Raw genomic sequence first — 16,726 nt, 5'->3', positions numbered from 1 at the left:
TTTTACTTAATGAAATCATTACATGGACCAAAAAGTGTAAGAAAAAAACCTTGATTTTCAAAGTGGACTTTGATAAGACTTTTGACTCCTTGAGTTGGGAGTTCTTAGACTCGATTTTGGATCAAATGGATTTTGGTTGGAAATGGAGAAGGTGGATTAGGGGCTGTCTTTCTTCGAGTAGGGCCTCAGTTTTGGTCAACTGCTCGCCTGCAAAAAAGAGTTTGACGTCACTAGAGGAGTTAGGCAAGGGGATCCTCTAGCATCATTTCTTTTTATTATTACTATGGAAGGACTTCATGTTTGTATGGAAAGAGCACGTGAACTTCACTACTTCCATGGGTTGTCTCTTCCATTAAATAACATTTCTATCTCGCATCTTATGTATGCCGATGATGTTACTTTCATTGGAGATTGGTCAAAAACCAACTTTGTTAATCTTAATAGGTTACTTCGATGCTTTTTTCTTGCCTCATGTTTGAAGGTAAACTTGTGATGGGTTTTGAGCATTCTAACACTCCTAAGGTGTACATGCAACCCTAGAAACCTTGGATCTATGTTTTCTCTAATATACATGCAAATTTGATTTTCCAAGGTTCTCAACCTAACTAGCATGTTATGGGGTACTTGTAATATAAAAACCTTAGTAGAATAACATACCTTTTCTTGTGGTTGATTGCTTGGAGTCTTGAGAGCCTAACACCAATAATGTGGATGCCTCAAATGGAATCACAAATCACCAAATCAACTTGGAAAGCTTGAGAGAATAATATGCACTAGAGAAATCGACCCACCTTTGTTCTCACACACACTAGTGCCATTTCATGTGCCAAAGACCTCTTTATATAGTATGGAGGATTAGGGTTACATCCATGTAAACCCTAATACCCATGACCTTTCATTTCCATAGGATCCATAGGTTAAAAACTCCATGGACTATCCATCCAAGCTTAGCCCATCCTAAATGAACTTGGCCCATTCTATATATATATATATATATATATATATATATATATATATATATATAAGAGTCCATATTTAATTAGTTCCTTTTTTATCACTAAATTAATTATAAATTAACTCTTGATCAATACTAATTAAATAATATAATTTCATATTAATATATTACGACTTATAATATATTAATAAATCATAAATATACTATTCTCAAAAGATTATCCATACAAATTGTTTCAGTGAAGTGCAACCCAAATGGACCATGCCGGGTCGGGTCAAGTACATACCAAATATAGTTATGGACTTAGACACCTTATCCAACAATCTCCCACTTGGATAAGTCTGATAACTATAGTTGCAAGTATGACTTCAGGAACCGACCAACAATCGTAGCTCTTTAAAACTTTGTCGAACTATGAAGTTCCATTTTAGATAAGTGATCATACAATCCTCTGTTTGAGATATCAGCCGAACAAATACATGGAACAACGTCGTGCTTATTGTCTAGCAGTTTCTTTCCCGATTTCCGATTTGTTTGACATAGAACTAAATTGAACACATCAATTAGGTTCTGACCGGGTCCGGTACATAGGTCAAAACAAAATCATCGAGGGGCACATATATCACTTTTAATCCTCAAGGACTAAAAGGATCAGATAAACTTCGACTCATATGCTTGTACTAACTACTTGTTGAATCATACACAAAGGTACGCTTTATAACATCAAGTTACTGATGCGTTTTGCACAATCAATGTACAACCAACTCACAGTCAACAACTCATATGTCTAGGTTTAAAGATTTATATGATATTACCGTCTCACGATCACTCGAGATGAATTCCATGAAGTGATACAAGTGAGCGCGGGTTTAATCCAATACTCAGAACTTATGAGCACTCATGAATGTTGCAGCAACACTTGCTATGTCTAAACACCTTAGACATCTACAAGCCCAATTCATGACAGTCTTGATTCATACCTACTTCCAAAGTATGATTGACTGTGGAGTGTTTGAATAAAGTAATTATTCTGGAAGTCAAAACATTCAAAGTTGAAACAATAGTAAACGATTGACACAAGATAGTAACACTTTACTCATAAACAAACAACAACTTTTATTTAATCACCAAATGTCAATTACATTTTACAAGTTTTAGAAATAGCTATCTAATTATTAAAAATAATATCGTCCTTCAGCCCGATGCTCCTCGTATGTTGCAAATGCTTAACCCTAGTCAGTACCTTCGTGAGGGGATCTGCTGGGTTATCTTCTGACGATACCCTCTTTGCCACGAGGAGTCCTTCTTCTATCTTGTGTCTTATAAAGTGATATTTTCTGTCAATGTGTCTGGATCTGCCATGATCTCTTGGTTCCTTGGCTAAGGTCACCGCACCATTGCTGTCACAGAAAATCTCCATAGGCTCCTTTATAGCTGGTACAACTCCAAGGTCTCCAATGAAGTTCTTCAGCCATATCGCCTCATTTGCCGCTTCACTCGTTGCTATGTACTCTGATTCACAAGTTGAATCAGCTACTGTCTCCTGCTTGGAACTTTTCCAAGTAATTGCTCCTCCATTTAGGGTAAAGACCCATCCCGAATGAGAGCGGGAATTATCCCTATCAGTATGGAAACTAGCGTCACTGTACCCTATCACTCTCAAGTCATCACTCCCACCGAAGTTAAGAACCCAGTCCTTAGTCCTTTGCATGTACTTGAGAATATTCTTTACCGCAGTCCAGTGGGCTTTGCCAGGGTTCCCCTGATATCTGCTGACCATGCTCAAAGCAAAGGCCACATCAGGGCAGGTACAAGTCATAGCATTCATAATCGAGCCAACAGCGGAAGCATATGGTAATCGACTCATCTCAGCTATCTCGGCCTCTGTACTCGGACTCTGAGCCTTGCTCCGTTTGGCATTGCTTTGGATTGGTAAGTCACCTTTCTTGGAATTCTGCATGTTGAACCTTTTCAACACTTTGTCCACATAGGTGCTTTGACTAAGTCCAATTAGTCTTTTACTCCTTTCTCTCAATATCCTTATCCCTAGGATATAGGCAGCTTCTCCAAGGTCCTTCATAGCAAAACACTTCCCAAGCCAGGACTTAACCTCCTGCAAAGTTGGGATGTCATTTCCTATGAGTAGTATGCCATCCACATACAGTACCAAAAATCTAACTACACTCCCATTAGCTCTGACATATACACAGGACTCATCCTCGCTTCTCGAAAAACCAAACTCTTTGACTTTATCATCAAAATAAAGATTCCAGCTGCTAGATGCTTGTTTCAATCCATAAATGGGTTTTTCAAGCTTACACACTTTATCAGGATGCTTTGCACTGACAAAATCCTCTGGCTGACTCATGTATACATCCTCAACCAACTTCCCATTAAGGAAAGTGGTTTTGACATCCATTTGCCATATTTCATAATCATAAAATGCAGTAATGGCTAGCATAAGTCTAATAGACTTAATCTTTACTACTGGCGAGAAGGTTTCATCATAGTCAACTCCCGGAGTTTGAGTGAAGCCCTTCGCGACCAGTCTCGCCTTATAAGTGTGTACCTTCCCATCCATGTCGGACTTCTTCTTGAAGATCCATTTGCACCCGACTGTCTTACGACCCGGTACATTGTCAACCAAGTTCCAAACTTGATTGTTATACATGGACTGAATCTCGCAGTCCATAGCCTCTTTCCATTTAGCAGACTCGCGGCCTGCGATGGCTTCCCTATAGTTGTTAGGTTCATCCAGTTTTACCAGTGTACTATCACTGATAAATGTATCACCTTCCGCAGCAATATGGAAACCATAGTAATGCTCAGGTGCATTCCTAACTCTAGTGGAACGCCTCAGAGGTATGGGCTCGTCGGTTGATTCAACATGAGTTTCCTCCTCAGGTTGATTGCTAGGGTTTGATGTTTCTTCACCACTTAACTCTTGAAGCTCTTCAAGGTCAATTTGCCTCCCACTGTTTCCTTGGCTTATAAATTCTCTCTCGCGAAAGACCCCTCTCCTTGTCACAAAGACCAAATTCTCACTGGGTCTGTAGAAGAGGTAAACAAAGGATTTATGTGGGTAGCCGATGAAAATACATCGCTCACTTCGAGGTTCGAGCTTGTCATGAGTCTCGCGTCTCACGAAAGCCCCGCAACCCCAAATCTTGATGTGGTCTAAATTGGGAACTTTCCCAGTCCACATCTCGTGAGGTGTTTTGGCAACCTTCTTGGTAGGGACTAGATTAAGGATATGGGTGGCAGTCTCTAACGCATACCCCCAGAATGAGATTGGTAACGAAGCTCGACTCATTATGGAACGAACCATGTCCAACAAGGTTCGATTATGCCTCTCAGCCACACCATTAAGCTGTGGTGTTCTGGGAGGTGTCAATTGTGAAACAATTCCACATTCCTTAAGATAGTCAAGGAGCTCTGTGCTAAGACACTCTCCTCCTCGATCGGATCGAAGCATCTTAATGTTCCTGCCCAGCTGATTGTCCACTTCCTGTTTAAACTCTTTGATTTTTTCAAAGGTTTCTGACTATGCTTGATTAAGTAGATATAACCATATCTACTATAAACATCAGTAAAAGTCACATAGAAGCGGTTAGAATCCCTTGTGGCGGTTTTGAAAGGTCCACACACATCTGTGTGTATGATATCCAACAAACCCTCACCCCTTGCACAAGTACCAGTGAAGGGTGACTTTGTCATTTTTCCAAGTAAACAAGACTCGCAACTATCATCTGACTTTAAGTCAAATGACTCCAAGACTCCAGCCTTCTGGAGTTGGCCAATGCGCTTCTTGTTGACATGTCCAAGACGACAATGCCACAAGGATGCCTTATCCAAACTAGTGGAAAAATCAATATGCAACACATTATTTTCTAAGTTATCTACAACATTCACAGCTTCATATACACCATTGCAAGGTAATGTTTTAAAATAAAACACATCATTATAAAAAAAACATTAATAACACCACATTCATTATCAAATGAAAAACCATAACCTTGTTTGTACAAGCCATGAAAAGAAATAATGTTTCTCGCCATTTCAGACGAGTAACAACATTTATTTAAATCTAATGTTAACACACTACTTAGCAATAAAGAGTAAACTCCAATCTTGGTGACAAGTGATGCTTTCCTACTCCCCATGATTAAGTTTATCTTCCCGTGCTCCGCTTCCTCACTTCTTCTTAGTCCATGCAAATCAGAACAAATGTGAATTTCACACCCTGTATCAAGGACCCAAGAATTAGTATGTTGTGAGTTATTAGACAATATAGTGTAAATACCTGCAAAGGAGGGTTTGATCTTCCCATCCTTTATTTCCTGCAAGTACTTGGGGCAACTTCGCTTCCAGTGCCTCTTTTCCTGACAGTAGAAGCATTGTGCTTCTTTTGGGTTGGAAGTGGGAGTAGCAAAACCACCTTTGGTTCCACTTGAAGAGGAGCCTTCAAGAGACTTTCCCTTGGTACCCTTCGAAGGGGTCTTCCTCTTCTTCTCTTTTCCATGCCCGATTGCCAGAACAGGGACAGTGGTAGGAGTAGAAACAATATTTTTCCCTTTGAGGTTTCTTTCAGCAGTCCTCAAAAGTCCTTGAAGCTTGCTCAAGGTGACCTCCTCCTTATTCATATGATAGGTCATGCGGAACTGATCATAACAGGGAGGCAAGGAGTGCAGTATGATGTCAATAGCCAGCTCCTCATCAAAGTTCACATTCAGTTTGAGCAAACGGTCCACGAATCTTTGCATTTTTTGTAGGTGGGCCGTGATGGACTCTCCATCCTTCATCTTAGTTGTTATCATGGAGGCGATAATTTCATACCTCTCTTGACACGCACTCTGATGGTACCTTTCCATCAGATCCTGGTGCATCTCAAAAGGGTAGAAGTCCTCATAGGACTTTTGGAGTTCAGGTGCCATAGTGGCAAGCATGATACAAGCCACCTTGGTGGCATCTTTCTCATGTGCCCTGAAATCAGCAACCTCCTGTGGAGTAGCAGACGACTCATCAAGTTCCTTAAGCTCCTTGTCAATGACATATTCCTTGTCCTCATAGCGTGTGACCATTTTGATGTTCCTAATCCAGTCATTGAAATTAGTCCCATCAAAAATGACCCTCCCACAAAGGTTCATGAGAGAGAAGGAGCCGGTAGGGTTTGAGCCTGAAGCATTGTTCTAAGACATCTGAAAAGAAAGAAAGACAAGTTTAAATTAGATAAGGAATCCTTAATAAAACACCCAAATGTAATATTAAGGCTAGGACCCAACACAATACTTTATAACTTGGAAGAGGGATGTCGTAATCCAAGCTACAAAATATTTGAAGGTAGGTGAATGACGATTCACCAATTTCCACCATGAAAAACGAAATAAATTATTAAGTTTTAATGAATTGAGATTCCTAGATTCATTTGAGATTCATTGAACTTTTCAATGGCATGTTTAAATTGTTGGATTAGTGTCTAAGTCCATAACTATTTTGGTATGTACTTGACCCGATTATGAGCATGGTCGTTTTGGGTTGCCTTCACCATAGCAATATGTAGGATGAATTAATATATTATAAGAATAATATGTTAAAGGAGAAATCATATTGTTTAATTAATATTAGTCAAGAATTAATTAAGAATTAATTTTGTGGCTAAAAGAGATTAATTAAACTAAGGGGACTGGAATTGTTATTATAAGATAATTGCAATTAGGCTATGGATCACCTTGGAATAATAGGTTGGACGAATTCTATGGGGAAGCCCATTAGAAATCGTCCAAGGCATGTTCCAGAAGGGGTCCATGGGCTGCTTAGGGCTTAAGCAGTCAAATTAGGGTTTCCTTGTTAGATAACCCTAATTGGCCACCTATATAAAGAGCCCCTTATGCCCAAAAACGAAGATAACTCTGAGATTAGGGTTTCTGGACGTTTTGGCTGCCTCCTCTCTCCTCCCTCTTCATCCAAGTTGCTTAGTGGTGTTTGTGACTCCATTAGAGGTGCAACACTTGAGGCACTAAGCTTTCTGAAGCAAATCAAAGCAAGGATTGATTGTTATTGCTATATAACAATCAAAGGTAATTACTAAACCCTTATTTCAGTTCTTATTTGATAGATCTAGGGTTTATAAGTCTTGGATTCAAAGCATGTACAATAGAGAAACCTAGATCCAAGCATTAGGGTTTGTATGAGCACATAGGATTGTTTCTTATGCATAAAACCCATCAGTGGTATCAGAGCCTTGATTGGTTTCAATTGTATGTGATGCTTAACTGTTTTGCTTGCTGAAAATCGAGTTTTTTTTGCCTCTGCCCGACTCAACTCGGCGAGTCAGTATCTGGACTCGGCGAGTTGGCCCTACTCGGCGAGTTCAGAGCTGACTCGGCGAGTTTGTGCGTCAGGCAGAGGATATTTCGAGATTTTGTTGCTATTTTGACTTGGATTTGATGCCTAAATCGTTTTTTTGAAGTTAAAATCCGAATTTTATCTTAATTAAATGATTATCCTTGCCAAAACACAAGATAATTACCAATTGATTAGATAATAAATTCCTTATATGATTAAAATTGATTATTTGTATTAATTGGGTAACTTATCTTGCAAGAAATTGAATTAGGTCATTACTAAACCCTTATTTCAGTTCTTATTTGATAGATCTAGGGTTTATAAGTCTTGGATTCAAAGCATGTACAATAGAGAAACCTAGATCCAAGCATTAGGGTTTGTATGAGCACATAGGATTGTTTCTTATGCATAAAACCCATCAGTGGTATCAGAGCCTTGATTGGTTTCAATTGTATGTGATGCTTAACTGTTTTGCTTGCTGAAAATCGAGTTTTTTTTGCCTCTGCCCGACTCAACTCGGCGAGTCAGTATCTGGACTCGGCGAGTTGGCCCTACTCGGCGAGTTCAGAGCTGACTCGGCGAGTTTGTGCGTCAGGCAGAGGATATTTCGAGATTTTGTTGCTATTTTGACTAGGATTTGATGCCTAAATCGTTTTTTTGAAGTTAAAATCCGAATTTTATCTTAATTAAATGATTATCCTTGCCAAAACACAAGATAATTACCAATTGATTAGATAATAAATTCCTTATATGATTAAAATTGATTATTTGTATTAATTGGGTAACTTATCTTGCAAGAAATTGAATTAGGTCAAATATAGATAATCACTAAATTAATTGTTTGATTTATATTATTTGTTATTTGATCCCTAGTAAGTTTGAATAGTTTCAAATTACTCCCTTTAGGTTTTATAGTTTAAATTTGAACCTAAAAAAAAAATTTGTTTTTGAAATTTAAATAGTTAAACCCTAATGTTTTGAAATGTTTCAAAACTTGCCCTCAAGTTTTGGAATTTAAAATTTTGATTAATAGTTTAATTATGTAATATTTAAATTCTAAAACTCAAGTATTTTGAAAAGTTCAAATTACACCCTCATGGTTTTGTTAAGTTAATTAAAAGTTTAATTAAAAGAGAAAGTTAATAAAACCACCTAGTATTTTAAAAGTGTAAAATACACCCTATACTATATATATGTAACATTAAAAGTCTAATATTATATATGTGAGTAAAGAGTCAGTCTTACCGTTAGTAGGCCTCATTCACGAAGCTGGTCTATAAGGGGTGTTTAAGGAAATTGCCTATAAAATGGCGATTGAATGGGTATCCACTCTTACCCACCGCACTCTTGACTAGTGGAGGGTCGTTAACCGAACGGGTAGGATAGGACGAAACCTTCCATTATAAGTATAATGAAGTACAAAGTAACTAAATGCTTTTATAAATTCCCAAATCATAGTTACTTTAGGAAAAATGTGGAATTGTATGCTAATCCATGGAATTACACTTTGTACTTTTGTCGAAACGTTAGTGGAGCGTGTGTGGTTAACCGACACACTAATTTGGGTTTGGCATTGGTGACGAAGGGTGATTCGATGTCTGTCATAGATCAATGGAGCGTGTGTGGTTAACCGGCACATTGATTAGGTGAGCATGACATTGAGTGCACCAAGTACATTCGCATGGTTATTCACACCTTATTTGTGATCCTCGGCATCCCAGTCACAAATAGAAGGGCATAATCGAGATTTAACATGCCATTGAAAAGTTCAATGAATCTCAAAAGATCTAGGAGTTTCAATTCGTTTAAAACTTAAATTTCTTTTTTTCGTTTTTCATGGTGGGAATTGGTAAATCGTCATTTACCTACCTTCAAATATTCTGCAACTGGATTACGGCATCCCTCTTCTAGGTTGTAGAATGTTGTGTTGGATCCTAGCCTTGATGTTTCATTTGGGTGTTACATCAAGGATTCTTATCAAATAACTTGAATTTTCTCCCGTTTTGTAGATGTCTAAATCTTACAATGGTCTTCCCAAGTCCCTTGGAACAAGCTTTCCAAATGAAGATGACGTTCCACGATACGATCAAGGAAATGAGAGTCATGCTTCACTTCCTCCACCTCCTCCAATTATTCTCCCTAACCCACAAGTTCAAAGGCTTGAAAAGTTCAAGCTCACTCAAGCCCTTTTGGCAAGTAAACACGAAGATGGGAAACCTGTGTGTGCACACATCTTAGAGATGAAGTCACACATTGATAGGTTAAGGATGATGGGTGTCGATATCTCAGAAATGTTGGCTGTTGACTGGGTTCTTCAGTCACTTCCTGAATCATATAGTGAGTTCGTTAGAGAGTACTATATGATGGACCATGACGTGACCCTCATTGATTTGACCTATTTGATTATAGCTGCTGAATCAGAAATGATTTGACATGTTAATCAAGCAAATTTGTCTGGCAAATCAAACTCCCAAACTTCAATGGACATTGAAAATGGTGACATTGGAAATCCAGAAAAGGTAAATTCTGAGATAGTTCCTTGTGCCATTCCAAAAGAGTCCATCTGCTTCTACTGCCAAGAGAAGGGGCATTGGAGACGAAGCTGCCCTGTTTACCTGAGAGATCTAAGAGATGGGAGAGTCAAGACGTATGGCTCTACTTCAGGTAAAATCTATTAACTAACTCTATAAGTTCCTATTCTTTGATTCTTAATACATGATGTGATAAGATTACATTTTGATGTTTTTGCAGGATCAAAGAAAAGAGAGGAAGCTTAAGGAAGAAGCGTGCTGAATCTGATCATGAAGAAATGGATTTCGATCGCATGGACTCGAGGATCAGATTTTTGAGCTGCTACTCTAGAGTTAGGATAGAATGATAAGAAATATGTAATAGCATAGTTTTTCAGTTGAATTACATTGTAAGGACAAGTTTTTCCGCAATAAAATAAATTTTGATTTTGTCTTATTTATTTATCCTTGCAATGGTGTGTATGAAAAATTGATGTTTAATTGTTTCTATAATGGATTTGATTCTCAATTATGTTATTTGTGGAAATGTCGAAAATTTGCCAAAATAAGGGAAGATTCTCATCGCCCAAGTTTCAGTTAGACAGAAACTTGGAATCATGGAACTTGGTTGCGTGATGAATGAGAAACTTCATATTTGGAAATTAGACTAATTCTTTGACAAAGTGTCAAGAGAAGGACTAAGAGATCGAGTACACTAGGTTGTGCGTTGATCAAGTCCACCACAAGAGTGATAAAGATATTCGTCATGATTTACTAAAGTTTAGTAAATATGGTTATACTTATAAGATTAAGTATAATTCTGAGTTGATTGAAAGAGTTTCAATCAATAGCAGAACGAATAAGAAGAATCAAGTAGGCAGAAAGATAAAAGTTTCTCCATTCTAAGAAGAAGGGAGAGTACCTTTTATTGCGTTTTATGATAAGTCTTAATGATTAAGAACCATATCTCAATTGATCCTCTAAGTGAGTCTTAGTGCAATTGAGGAATCGAGAATTGTAGAAATGGTTAAATCAAGAAGTCAATCATACTTCGTTCCAATATCAAGTCTTAGAGTCAAGATTCTGACATGAGTGACAAGTCTTAAGTAGGTTTATAACACTCGTCAGATGTGGAATTTGAAAAAAAAAAATTCTTATTCCTGCACATTTGAAATTAGTAAGTTGTGATGTCTTGGATAAGACAAAGACCAACCAGGACTAATTGTGTGAAGTGTTAAACTTGACAACAGGCTACACTAACTCTTGAATATTTGTTTGTCAAGAAATGTTTCTTGACAAGAGAATCTTATATGTCAAGGAGTCAGCGGGAGTCTTAATGGTCTTGAAAAGTTTCAAGAACAAATCAAAAGTAAACCTAGTTGATCATCACTAGCACACGACTTGAGGTTTAAAGCCTATCGTGGATGACATACTCTTTTTCTGTGCCATTCCAATGGAGTTAATTATGCGTGTGAGTTCTATGAGTTCTCATTTGAATGCATAAAGACAAAGCACCTTGATCAATGGAAAGTACATTGATATGAAAGGGTGAGTTGCTTGGAAGACATGGTGGGCATTCATGTTACCATGAGGCAAGAAATCAAGATTGAACAAGTTCAGTCCATATGGTTTTGGATTTGTCGCAAACTTTCGTTTTGACAAATTCACATGGATAGGAATGCATACATCATAAAATCTAAGTGTCATAAGGTTTTCCTCCTTCATGAAAATGATTGTGAGGAAATGCTTTCACTAAGAGAGATTTTAAGAAGATAGCAATTGTGAAAATTGTGTTCTCAAATTCGATTATGATTACGGCATCCCTTTTCATAATTCGAATTGTGAGATTTGGCAATTGGTCTGAACATTTGGGACTTAGTAACATAAATTCTGAATTGTTTAGACACACATGTGAGCTATCTAAGGCAAAGGTGTATGAGCTTAAAAAGCTTAGATAAAGGCTTATCAAAGCATTAGGTGTTAGAAATATGAACCTAAGGAATTCAATAAGCATTGTTTTCTAGAAGTTCAATTGTTTTCTGAATACATGTCAAAGCTAGTGGGAGCATAAGTGTTATGTTGGTAAGAAAATAATCATCATGTTAGTGGGAGCATGATTATTATGGTAAGTATTGCAAGTTAGCAATATTAATTATAGAAAACAAAGATTCATTTTGCAAAGTTGTAAGGGTTGAAAAGTTGTTTTGCTATAATTAAGGGAGAAAATATTATACTTCGTTTCAAAATTCTAAAGCTTAGATCAAGAAATGTTAATAAATTTAGTCAAGGATACATAGTGCATTCTCAAAATTCGATTATGATTACGGCATCCCTCTTCATAGTTCGAATTGTGGGAACATGGCACATAAAATATTATGGCTGAAGGATGATGAAGTATCATGTCTTTATGTGAGACATTATGCATCGTGTCCAATACGCTTCGGGTATGGGATCGATTGCATATGCTATAATATTTGACCATTCTAAAATTTTCCAAATGCCTAGGGCATTAAGAGGGAAAAGGGACTAGAACTGGCTCTGACTAAAATAATTAAACAACTATCAAAGGACGATCTGAGGTTCACTGAGGATTTGTCGCTTGTGAGTAGTTGGAAGTATAGTATTGGATGGACTATATTGACATTATTGTGAATAGATAAGATTCTATTAGGAATGAGTTGTCATATGGCAAATATGGAAATGTTTCCATTAATGGGAGTTGGATATTAAGAAATATGTCTAGATTAGAAACCTTTATGCAAAAAGGATGTTCAAAGGAATGTACTTTGAGTGAGAGACATCACATCTATATAAATATTTTGTAACAATTTCAGATAGAGTACTTTGTGATTTCATTGGCCAAGTCTTGATGTCTTTTGTGCTATGACTTTACGAAAGGATCGTTGCATAAAATGTTAGAATCTTACATATTGGGGATTATGAAATGAGTTTCATTGGAAAAGTTTTCCAAGTGATCTATTTCATAAAGAATGGACCATAGGAAACCAAAGTGTGCATGCTTGGAGCATGGGACAATTGTGGTTATAATTCGAGTAATAAGTTGATTTTCTGAAACAGTAAGCAATGAATAATGAGTAATCAATATGGTGTTTAAATAAAAGGGTTTTCATTTACGCTCAAAAGTTTTGGGACCATATAGGATTAATATTATTATTGCGTTTCATTTTGCATGTTTTGACTTCCAGAATAACTAGGTTATTCGAACCTCCACAGTCGGTCATACGTTGGAAGTAAGTATGAAGGAAGACTGTCGTGAATCTGTCTGTAGATTGTCTTAAGTGTTTAGACATAGCACAAGTTTGCTGCAGAGTTCATGAGTGCTTTGATAAGATTAAAGTATTGGATTAAACCCACGCTCACTTGAATCACTTCATGGTTTTATCACGAGTGATTGTGAGACGATAATATTGTATATTCTTGAAACCAAGACGTGTGAGTTGTTACTTGCTGATCAGTTGCACATTGATGATAAGTAAACGCACCAGTAACTTGGTGTTATAAAACTTATTGTTGTGTGTGATTCGATTAGTAGGTGCAAGCAAGAATTTGAGTCAAAGTTTATCCATTCCTTTTATCCAAAGTGGGATAAAAGCGATATCTGTGGGCCCCTCGATGATTTAGTGATGACAAAGGAAAGTGCTCGGCCGGGCCAGGACTGATTTGATATGTTCAATTAGTCAGTTGTCATAAATCGGAAATCGGGAAACGACACATAGACTGGGAGAATGATTTCAATCCATGTCTCATGTCTATACGATATCTTGTAGAATGGAGGAATATATAATTCCTTATCTAAAGGACACGCATATCTGATAAGATCAGAGTTGACAACGGCTTTTGAAAGCTACGATTGCTGATCAGGTTCTGAAGTCATACACAGAATAGTTATTAGACTTATCCAAGTGGGAGACTGTTGGATTAGTGTCTAAGTCCATAACTATTTTGGTATGTACTTGACCCGATTATGAGCATGGTCGTTTTGGGTTGCCTTCAACATAGCAATATGTAGGATGAATTAATATATTATAAGAATAATATATTAAAGGAGAAATCATATTGTTTAATTAATATTAGTCAAGAATTAATTAAGAATTAATTTTGTGGCTAAAAGAGATTAATTAAACTAAGGGGACTGGAATTGTTATTATAAGATAATTGCAATTAGGCTATGGATCACCTTGGAATAATAGGTTGGACGAATTCTATGGGGAAGCCCATTAGAAATCGTCCAAGGCATGTTCCAGAAGGGGTCCATGGGCTGCTTAGGGCTTAAGCAGTCAAATTAGGGTTTCCTTGTTAGATAACCCTAATTGGCCACCTATATAAAGAGCCCCTTATGCCCAAAAACGAAGATAACTCTGAGATTAGGGTTTCTGGACGTTTTGGCTGCCTCCTCTCTCCTCCCTCTTCATCCAAGTTGCTTAGTGGTGTTTGTGACTCCATTAGAGGTGCAACACTTGAGGCACTAAGCTTTCTGAAGCAAATCAAAGCAAGGATTGATTGTTATTGCTATATAACAATCAAAGGTAATTACTAAACCCTTATTTCAGTTCTTATTTGATAGATCTAGGGTTTATAAGTCTTGGATTCAAAGCATGTACAATAGAGAAACCTAGATCCAAGCATTAGGGTTTGTATGAGCACATATGATTGTTTCTTATGCATAAAACCCATCATAAATCTTGATTGTGCCCTTCAAGTTTGTGTCTGGGATGCCGAGGATCACAAAACAAGGTGTGAATAACCATACAAATTAACTTGGTACCCTTAACTTATCACCTAATCGATGTGCCGGTTAACCACACACGCTCCACCGATCTATGATAAACATTAAGTTACCCTTTGCCACACTTACTAGTCCATATTAGTGTGCCGGTTAACCACACATGCTCCACTAACGACTTGGTAAGGTACAAAGTGTAATTACATGGGTTAGCACCAAATTCACATTTTCCTAAAGTAACTAAGATTGGGAATTTATAAAAAGGTTTACTTACTTTATATTTATGATTATACTTTTAATGTGAATTACAGTCCTTGTCCTACCCGTTCGGCTAACGACCCTCCACCATTCAAGGAAGCGGTGGGTGAGAGTGGACACCCATTAAGCTGCCATTTTATAGGCAACACCCTTATACCCCCTTTATAGACCGACTTCGTGAATGAGGCCTACTAACGGTAAAACTGACTTGATCTTATACATACATATATATATATATATATATATATATTATCAACTTATAATATTATAAAGTATAAGGGTTGAATTTTAACTTTTAAAACTCTAGGGGCTGGAATTAAAGTGTGTGCGAGACTTTACAAATTCCAAAACTTGAGGGCAAGTTTTGAAACTATTCAAGACTCTTCAACTTCATAACTTATGAGTTTAATGGTCTATTAAAATGAAGAGTCTTCATTTTATGTAACCTATGGTTCTTTTAATGACTCTTTAAAGAAGTGACTTTTGGTAATCCATAACTTGAGGACAAGTTATGGACTCTAGCAATAACATTTAGATCAAGAATTACATCATCAAACAATTTGCAAATAATTCCTATGATCTACCAAAACTCATAAGCATGAACATTGATATCAACAATTTCAAGAATCATATAAACATATATAAAACTTGAAAATTTGATAATAACCATTGTAAATGGATTAGCATAATCATTACCACACCAAAAACAGGTTTTATAAGTCCAAAACAGTTTAGGGTAATGATTCTAGTCCATTTCCAGCAGCAAAACTCAAAAAACTGCACACAGGGCCTCCTACTCGCCGAGTGCAAGAACCTACTCGACGAGTAGGATGAAATAACACATGGACTCGTCGAGTCCCCCCATGGACTCGGCGAGTTCACTAAACAGTTTGCAGATTTTCGACTTTTTCAATCATTTTGCATGAAGTATACAGAAAACAAGTCTAGGCTCTGATACCACTGATGGGTTTTGAGCATTCTAACACTCCTAAGGTGTACATGCAACCCTAGAAACCTTGGATCTATGTTTTCTCTAATATACATGCAAATTTGATTTTCCAAGGTTCTCAACCTAACTAGCATGTTATGGGGTACTTGCAATATAAAAACCTTAGTAGAATAACATACCTTTTCTTTTGGTTGATTGCTTGGAGTCTTGAGAGCCTAGCACCAATAATGTGGATGCCTCAAATGGAATCACAAATCACCAAATCAACTTGGAAAGCTTGAGAGAATAATATGCACTAGAGAAATCGGCTCACCTTTGTTCTCACACACACTAGTGGCATTTCATTTGCCAAAGACCTCTTTATATAGTATGGAGGATTAGGGTTACATCCATGTAAACCCTAATACCCATGACCTTTCATTTCCATAGGATCCATGGGTTAAAAACTCCATGGACTATCCATGCAAGCTTATCCCATCCTAAATGAACTTGGTCCATTCTATATATATATATATATATATATATATATATATATATATATATATATATATATATATAAGAGTCCATATTTAATTAGTTCATTTTTTATCACTAAATTAATTCTTGATCAATACTAATTAAATAATATAATTTCATATTAATATATTATGACTTATAATATATTAATAAATCATAAATATACTATTCTCAAAAGATTATCCATACAAATTATTTCGGTGAAGTGTAACCCAAATGGACCATGCCGGGTCGGGTCAAGTACATACCAAATATAGTTATGGACTTAGACACCTTATCCAACAACTTGTACAAAAGCAAAGTTTATGGCATTAATGTTAACTCTTTGGAGATTGATAGGCTTGCTAGCATCTTGAAGTGTGAGTCCGTTGCTCTCCATTTCACTTACTTAGGCCTACCGGTTGGGGCCAATATGAAGCTAGCAAAGCATTGGAGTCCGGTGATTGAGA

This window comes from Lactuca virosa, chromosome 9 (genome assembly GCF_052849685.1).
Source record: "Lactuca virosa cultivar CGN04683 chromosome 9, Lactuca_virosa_CGN04683_v6, whole genome shotgun sequence".
NCBI classification, from domain to species: domain Eukaryota; kingdom Viridiplantae; phylum Streptophyta; class Magnoliopsida; order Asterales; family Asteraceae; genus Lactuca; species Lactuca virosa.
The sequence above is the reverse complement of the archived record's forward strand: the minus strand, read 5'-3'. Positions refer to the sequence as shown.